Source organism: Geospiza fortis, unplaced genomic scaffold (assembly GCF_000277835.1).
Source record: "Geospiza fortis unplaced genomic scaffold, GeoFor_1.0 scaffold165, whole genome shotgun sequence".
Classification (NCBI taxonomy): domain Eukaryota; kingdom Metazoa; phylum Chordata; class Aves; order Passeriformes; family Thraupidae; genus Geospiza; species Geospiza fortis.
In genome coordinates, this window is record NW_005054442.1 from 326,598 (window position 1) to 333,046 (window position 6,449).

General features: G+C 41.6%; 1 protein-coding gene across 1 annotated transcript in view; it reads left to right on the forward strand.

The window, feature by feature from the left end:
- The window catches only part of NAV2 (neuron navigator 2), a 208,929-nt gene that overhangs the window by 65,918 nt on the left and 136,562 nt on the right, over positions 1-6,449 (forward strand). The gene's annotated exons all lie outside the window — the stretch shown is intronic.

The window sequence follows — 6,449 nt, forward strand, 5'->3', positions numbered from 1 at the left end:
ATCCCTGCTGCAAGTTCGAGTTACTGATACACAGACCCTTCAACATCTGAGCTGGTGTTTGAGGACAGAGCAGCCAGCCCTTGGTGCACTGGGTGGTGTTGGTGTCAGTCCTTCCTTTTGAGCATTTGTGCATTCTGAAAAATATTGGTAAATTTCAAGGATGTTTTAGGAAGAAGCCCACCTTTACTAGATATTGATGTCATTTTTGATTGAATCATAGAATGATGAAATTATTTGGGTTGGAAGGGATTGTGATGACCACCTGGCTCCAACCCCCCCTGCCATGGGCAGGGACACCTCCCACTATCCCAGGTGGCCCCAAGCCCCATTGATTGAATCATAGAATGATGAAATTATTTGGGTTGGAAGGATTGTGATGACCACCTGGCTCCAACCCCCCCTGCCATGGGCAGGGACACCTCCCACTATCCCAGGTGGCCCCAAGCCCCATCCAGCCTGGCCTTGGACACTCGGAGGGATGGAGCAGCCACAGCTTCCCTGAGCACCCTGTGCCAGGGCCTCACCACCCTCACAGGGAAGGGTTTCTTCCTAATGTCTGATCTAAACATGCCCTCTTTCAGTTTAAAGCCATTTCCCCTTTTCCCAGTTGCACAGAACATAAATTGTAGCCTGGGAGCCCCAGATGGAAAGGGGTCTTCCATGGGCAGCCAGGGAAGGTGGAGATAATGCATCTGTGAGAGTCACTGCTGTTCTGATTATGGGTTTATTGAGCACAGCCACGGCTTCTCCCCAGCTTTTCTTCTTTTCAGTTTCACAGGAACAGAGATTCAGTGCCAAGAAATACAGTTATTGTGGTATGTGCTAAAGTATTGTCAAGAGAGTTTCATCTATATCCTAAATTGATGCTTCACCAGAGGCAGGATTCTTTGTTGATACTTGTTTTGCAAAGTTGTTGCTTAATCTTAATTTAGAACATCTCACAAACCCAAATTCACAAATTATCCACTTTAACTTTTCAAAGATCTATTCTGAAGAGCTAATAAAAAAATAATATTTCCAGGAATAATTTTCAAAGAAAATGCTCTTTGCTTTTGTTTTTCCCCATGGGAAAATTTCAGTTTTAAATAAATAAACCTGAAAAACCAAACCTGAAAGAAAGCTGAATAAAGCAGGAGCATTTCTACAACCCTCCATGTGTCTCTCCCTGAGCAGATCAGCTTTGGCAAACCAGGGAGTTGCCCTGGATGGCCTGAATCCATTCATAATACAAGCATGCCCCTTGGATGCTCTTTGTTGTCCTTAGGAATTTTGGCCAGTGTGAAGCACAGTTTTCTCTGTGGGGTTTACTGCCCTCATTTCTATTCACACTGGGCATGTTGGGAGTGAATGTTGAATATTTGTCCCATTATTTCTGCAGGAAGAGCTGCAAACACAGGATAGCAAAGGTTTTACTGGGATCAGAGAGAAGAGGATGCATCAGATGAGGCTTAAGCTGGTTCTCCAGCCTTAGACTAATGCCCAAACTCTCCTTGTCTTTAAAACCCCAAAGTAAGGCAATTTTAAGAAAAGACTCAATTCTTCATGTATATTTGAGCAGATTTTTGTTTCTGTGGATATATCTGCCACAACCTGGCTTTAGAATACAGATTAGCTTCATTTACCCTTCCATTATGTCTTTTATTTTATTTTATTTTTATTTTATTTTATTTTTATTTTATTTTTAAGGGGGCCACCAAGTTTTGTCAAAGTCCTGAGACTTAATTTTGGGAGACATTTTTATCCAAGTAGTCAGGAGCAGCAGATGAACGCTCAGAGCAATGTATTATTTTATTTTTAAAAAGATACATTTTGAATGGGATAACTGCTAATGAAGATTTATTTTAAACAGAGCAATAAGAGTTAGTATTTCTGTCCTTCTGGGACAAATGGAATTTGCAGTTCTGCTTTGGTATTTTTTTATATATAATTATGTTTAGGAAATAGAGGAAATGAGATGATATTGGAATGGAGAGCCCTTCCTCCCCCAGAACTCCAGGATTCTAAGGATTGTCAAAGTAATGACTTGAGATTTTAAGGCGCTTTCTAAACTTTTCGATATAAAATAGGAGGGTAAACGCCTTATTCAAAAATACAGACAAGGAATAAATTTTGTTGTAAGGAACAGCTTGTGTTTCTTAGGCTATTTCCTTATTTCTGCACTGTATGTGAAGTCAGCTGGAATATTGCATAAAAGTTTGTGAGGCCTTAAAAACTTTCATGTGAATTCATTCTTTTTTCTTTTGAAAATTAATATGCTACACATAAAATTGAGCCACAGGCTGCATAAGCACTGGTTTCAGTATCAGAAGTGGGTTTTCTGGATAAGCTCATCAAAACTCCCCATTTATCACTGTAAAAGTTGGGAGCAGAGGTCTTGCATCACAATATGAGAAACTTCGTCTGGTTTGTAAGTGAACGAGCCTACAACAAGTTTAATTCTGATTTTTGTTTAGAAAAGCATCCATGTCTGTGCCAGGAGCAGCCTAGTTATCCTTCACCTTGTGTATTTGACTTGGCGGAGTTGGACAGACAGCTTTGGCTGGGGGCTGTGTCCATACTCAGCTTTTTGTCTGAGATATTCAGTGTTCAACACGTCAGTGCCCACCTGTGGGTCTCCATTCATAGGCTACAGGATGGGGATATTTTGGCTTGGTTTTTTTTTTTTTTTTTAAATTTGTTTCTGGCATATCCTGTTCTGCTCATACAGGCCAGGGCATGTTTTCTGTCTAGCACTGGCAAGAATAGAAATTGAAATTGCTGCTGTATGACAAGCACAAAGTCTTGTGTGATTATCTGGTCTTGGGCAGTTCTCCATGTGCAGCACTTAGCCATGATGCCTTCTGTTCCCACCTTGTCAGGTTATTCATGTTAAGAGGAAGTTTTCAGATAGCTTTTCCTTCTCTGAATATGAGAATGATGACACTTGATACGTTATGTCTGAGCAGAAATTCAATTTCACAGCGTTGTTGGAGTTATTTTCTCATAATCTCCTAATTAAAAGAAAGCAGGAGGAGGAAGAACCCCAGATGCTGCAAGCCCCTCTGGTGTGGGCTCAGCTGTCCTTGGTTGGCATTTAGGGACATTTCAGAATAAATACCCATCATAAAAGGATGTGGGACTGATAGCACATGTTGATAGTAGATTACACCTGAAATAGTTTAAATGTGATGATCTAAAATTGCAAATTCATTTGAATATTTTGTCTGGGAGGTTTAATAAGGCTTAGTTTTGGATACCCTAGTAATGTTTCTGAGTGAGATAATCACTGTGGGTGGCTGTGCTTGGTTTTCCTTCTTTTGCACAGCTTTCTCCTGTTTTGGGTAGGCAGGGATTGAGAGCATCCAGCTGCCATCTTCCCTGCTTTGCTTCTGCTGTGTTCAACGTTGCTGACAAAGCAAATGAGAAATCAGAATTGCCAGCCAAAAAAAGCAATTGTAGCTCACAGTGCAACAGTAAATAACCACTCCCCTTTGGCAAATCTGGTCCTTTCACATCTGCTTAAAGGGTTTAAGCAATATGTGGACTTGGCAGAAAAGGGGCCTGTAGAGTCTGGGTGATGATTTGCTGCTGAATGCTGTAATTACAAGGAGGCAACTGTACTTTGTGTTGAAAGTCACCAGGATGCAGACTTATTGGAGTTTTGGTTAGAATCATAGAATGATTTGGGTTGGAAGGGACTTTAAAGACCATCTTGTTCCAATTCCCTGTCATGAGCAGGGACACCTTTCGCTGTCCTAGGTTGCTCCAAGCCCTGTCCAATCTGGCCTTGAACAATTCCAGGGATGGAGCAGCCACAGTTCTATGCCAGGGCCTCACCATCCTCACAGGGAAGAATTTTTTCCTACCATCTAGCTGAGCTCTATCCAGAAACTTCACTTCTCTCCAATGCTCATCTAAATGGTCTCATTATCATAACTTGCTGTCTCCAGACCTGTCTGCACTGGGGTCATCTTTCTCCATAAAACAATATTTTTCAATTATTAGTAGTTAATACACCAGGGGCCAGAGCAGAAATTCTTCCTTGGAGCTTTTATGAGTGAAATTCATGACATGTTGCATTGCGGGGAAGTCATCTCTTCAAACAGCAACATGATTTCTGATGCATTAGACTGATTCAGCCAAGTCAGGGTTCTTGACTCAGGCCAGCCATTGTTGTGTGGGAAGGACCTTGAATTCTTACCAACAGTAAATTTTAATAATTTCAGCTACAGTCCTGCATTCAGTGTTCCACTTTCTTCTTGGATTTTCTCTAATTTCCTTCTGTTTTCCTTTTTGAGCTCTATTTTTCTTTCAAAATCAACCAATTCTCATTCCTGCCATGCTGTCATGTAATGTTGTTAATACCACAGATACTGTGTAAATCTTAGACAGTCATTATATCTTTCAGTTTTTTATATATTTTTCTTTATATCTTTTAGTTTTAGTCTTTTAGTGAATTTCTCACATTTGCATTGCTGTACATCCCCACAGGATCTTATCCTAGTTCTTTATTTTCTGAATATAAAGGGTGTACCTTTGCACATCCCTGTTACTCCCACTTTGTTTTGTCATGCCTGATGAAATGAGGCTGTTTTCCATACCAGTAGAGCACCAAGAGCCCCTGTTTCTCACAGCTTTTAGCCAGGAATTACCACAGGTGTGGCAAGGCATCCATCTGGCCTTTTGTGTGGCAGTGAGGTTCCAGGTTGCTCAACCTATGGTTCAGATACAGACCTGTGATGGAGAGCCATCCATCAGTCTGAGGATGGGAGTGATTTACCTTAATTCAGTGGCTACAATGCTCAGAAAAACTGGGAGGTTATGCCACAGGAGAAATGGAATTATTTTAAAGGGGACTTCCTGAATCTGAAGAGGATGAGATTAGGACATCACCAAAGATTGCTATATAGCATCAAAAATGAGGACATGGATGAGGAACTCACTACCCTGATGTAAATCTTAATATTGTGGTCACTCTGTCCTAAAAGAGAGTTTATGCAAAGGTGAGGGGCCTGGGAAGAGAAGCAAGCAGAGCAGGACTGAGAGAGCTACTGCAGATCTGGAGTGAGGGTGAGATATTGCTTATCTTCAGTCGCTAACCTGCGTATTTGGAGAGGAGGCATCTACCCACAGCTGTGGAAGTCTGGAAGTGTTCTTGGAGTGATGCAGCTTGTTAAGTGCAGGTAGTAGGAATGGATTGATCCTTTTATGTGGTGTTTATTCTTGAAAAGGTGAACTTTGGTTTTCCAGCCAAGTCCCCAATCACCTCAATAAAAGAGCAGTGTTAGAAACTTGAAAGGCTTGTTGAGTACTGAAGAAGGAAATGGGTCAATTGACTGTTGGATAATATTGAACTGTGGTTAAATGAACCTTTGAACTGCAGCCTGCTCCAAGCCTTAAGGGCTGAGCAGTACAGGAAATGTATTCTTTGGTCCCTCTCTGGGTTTTGGAGTATATAATTTACTCAAAGTGTACTATATACTTTGTGTATTTTACATTATATCTCAAAGTATTATGAGGTTGATAAAAGTGTTTCTAATTGTTGAAATCACAGTTCAGCAATGCCAATAACTTAACCTCCACCCCTGATAGGAGAAAATGTTTTTATTGTTATAGTTATAGACAATAAATTAATGTGCCCTGAGAGAAATCCATATGGGAGGTTTCCTGGCAGCTTCCCTGGTACTTTTTTTATTACTTTGAGAAGGACAAGGAGTTCAGGTCAGGTGCTGGGAGCTCAGGTTCTAAACTGCTGCCTTAGCCCTCAGTTGTGTATTTTTTTAAGGGCAGGCAGGAGCTGCCAGAGCAGCTGGATTTTTCATGTTTCCTTTTGATGTCTCCACGCTTCACAGAATAAAGGTAGTTATGTGAGACCAAGTGTGGGGCTTGGTGTCTGTCTCCTTCCTTATCCATATGGTGGATGCAACATTTGGTTGCAATGTTTAAGGGAATTAATAAATTAATGTTTGAGAGATGTTCAAACACAAAGACTCTGTTTTATCACTTGCTGATTACCATGGTTAAATAAAAGAGTTGCTCAACAGTATCATCCAAGAGGGTTTTTTTGTGTAACTGCACACAAAACATGGTATTTCCTCAAATGTTCCTTGCAGCCCCTCGAGGTGTCCAAGCTTAGGCTTTTGCATGGAAGTGCTTTGGGCTGGGGTGGGGGCTGGCATCTCCCTACATCTTCTGGTTATGACAGCAGAGCTTCAGTGGGAGCTTGGTGGGAAATCGGTTGTGAGGCTACTGCAAGATTCTTACTGTGATGTTGAGATGGAGTGGGAAACATTCCTGACTCGTCCAGCCCCTCTGGAGTTCACTTTCTTAGGTAGATTTGAGTCCAGTCTGTGTATAGCAAGAGTTGTGTAGAGCACCTGACAGGCAGACCTCCCTGGTGAAAGCTGATTTTATCGATCCCATGAAGGTTGTTCCCATTGTCCCACCTGTGTGGGGGGCAGGAGGTGCCC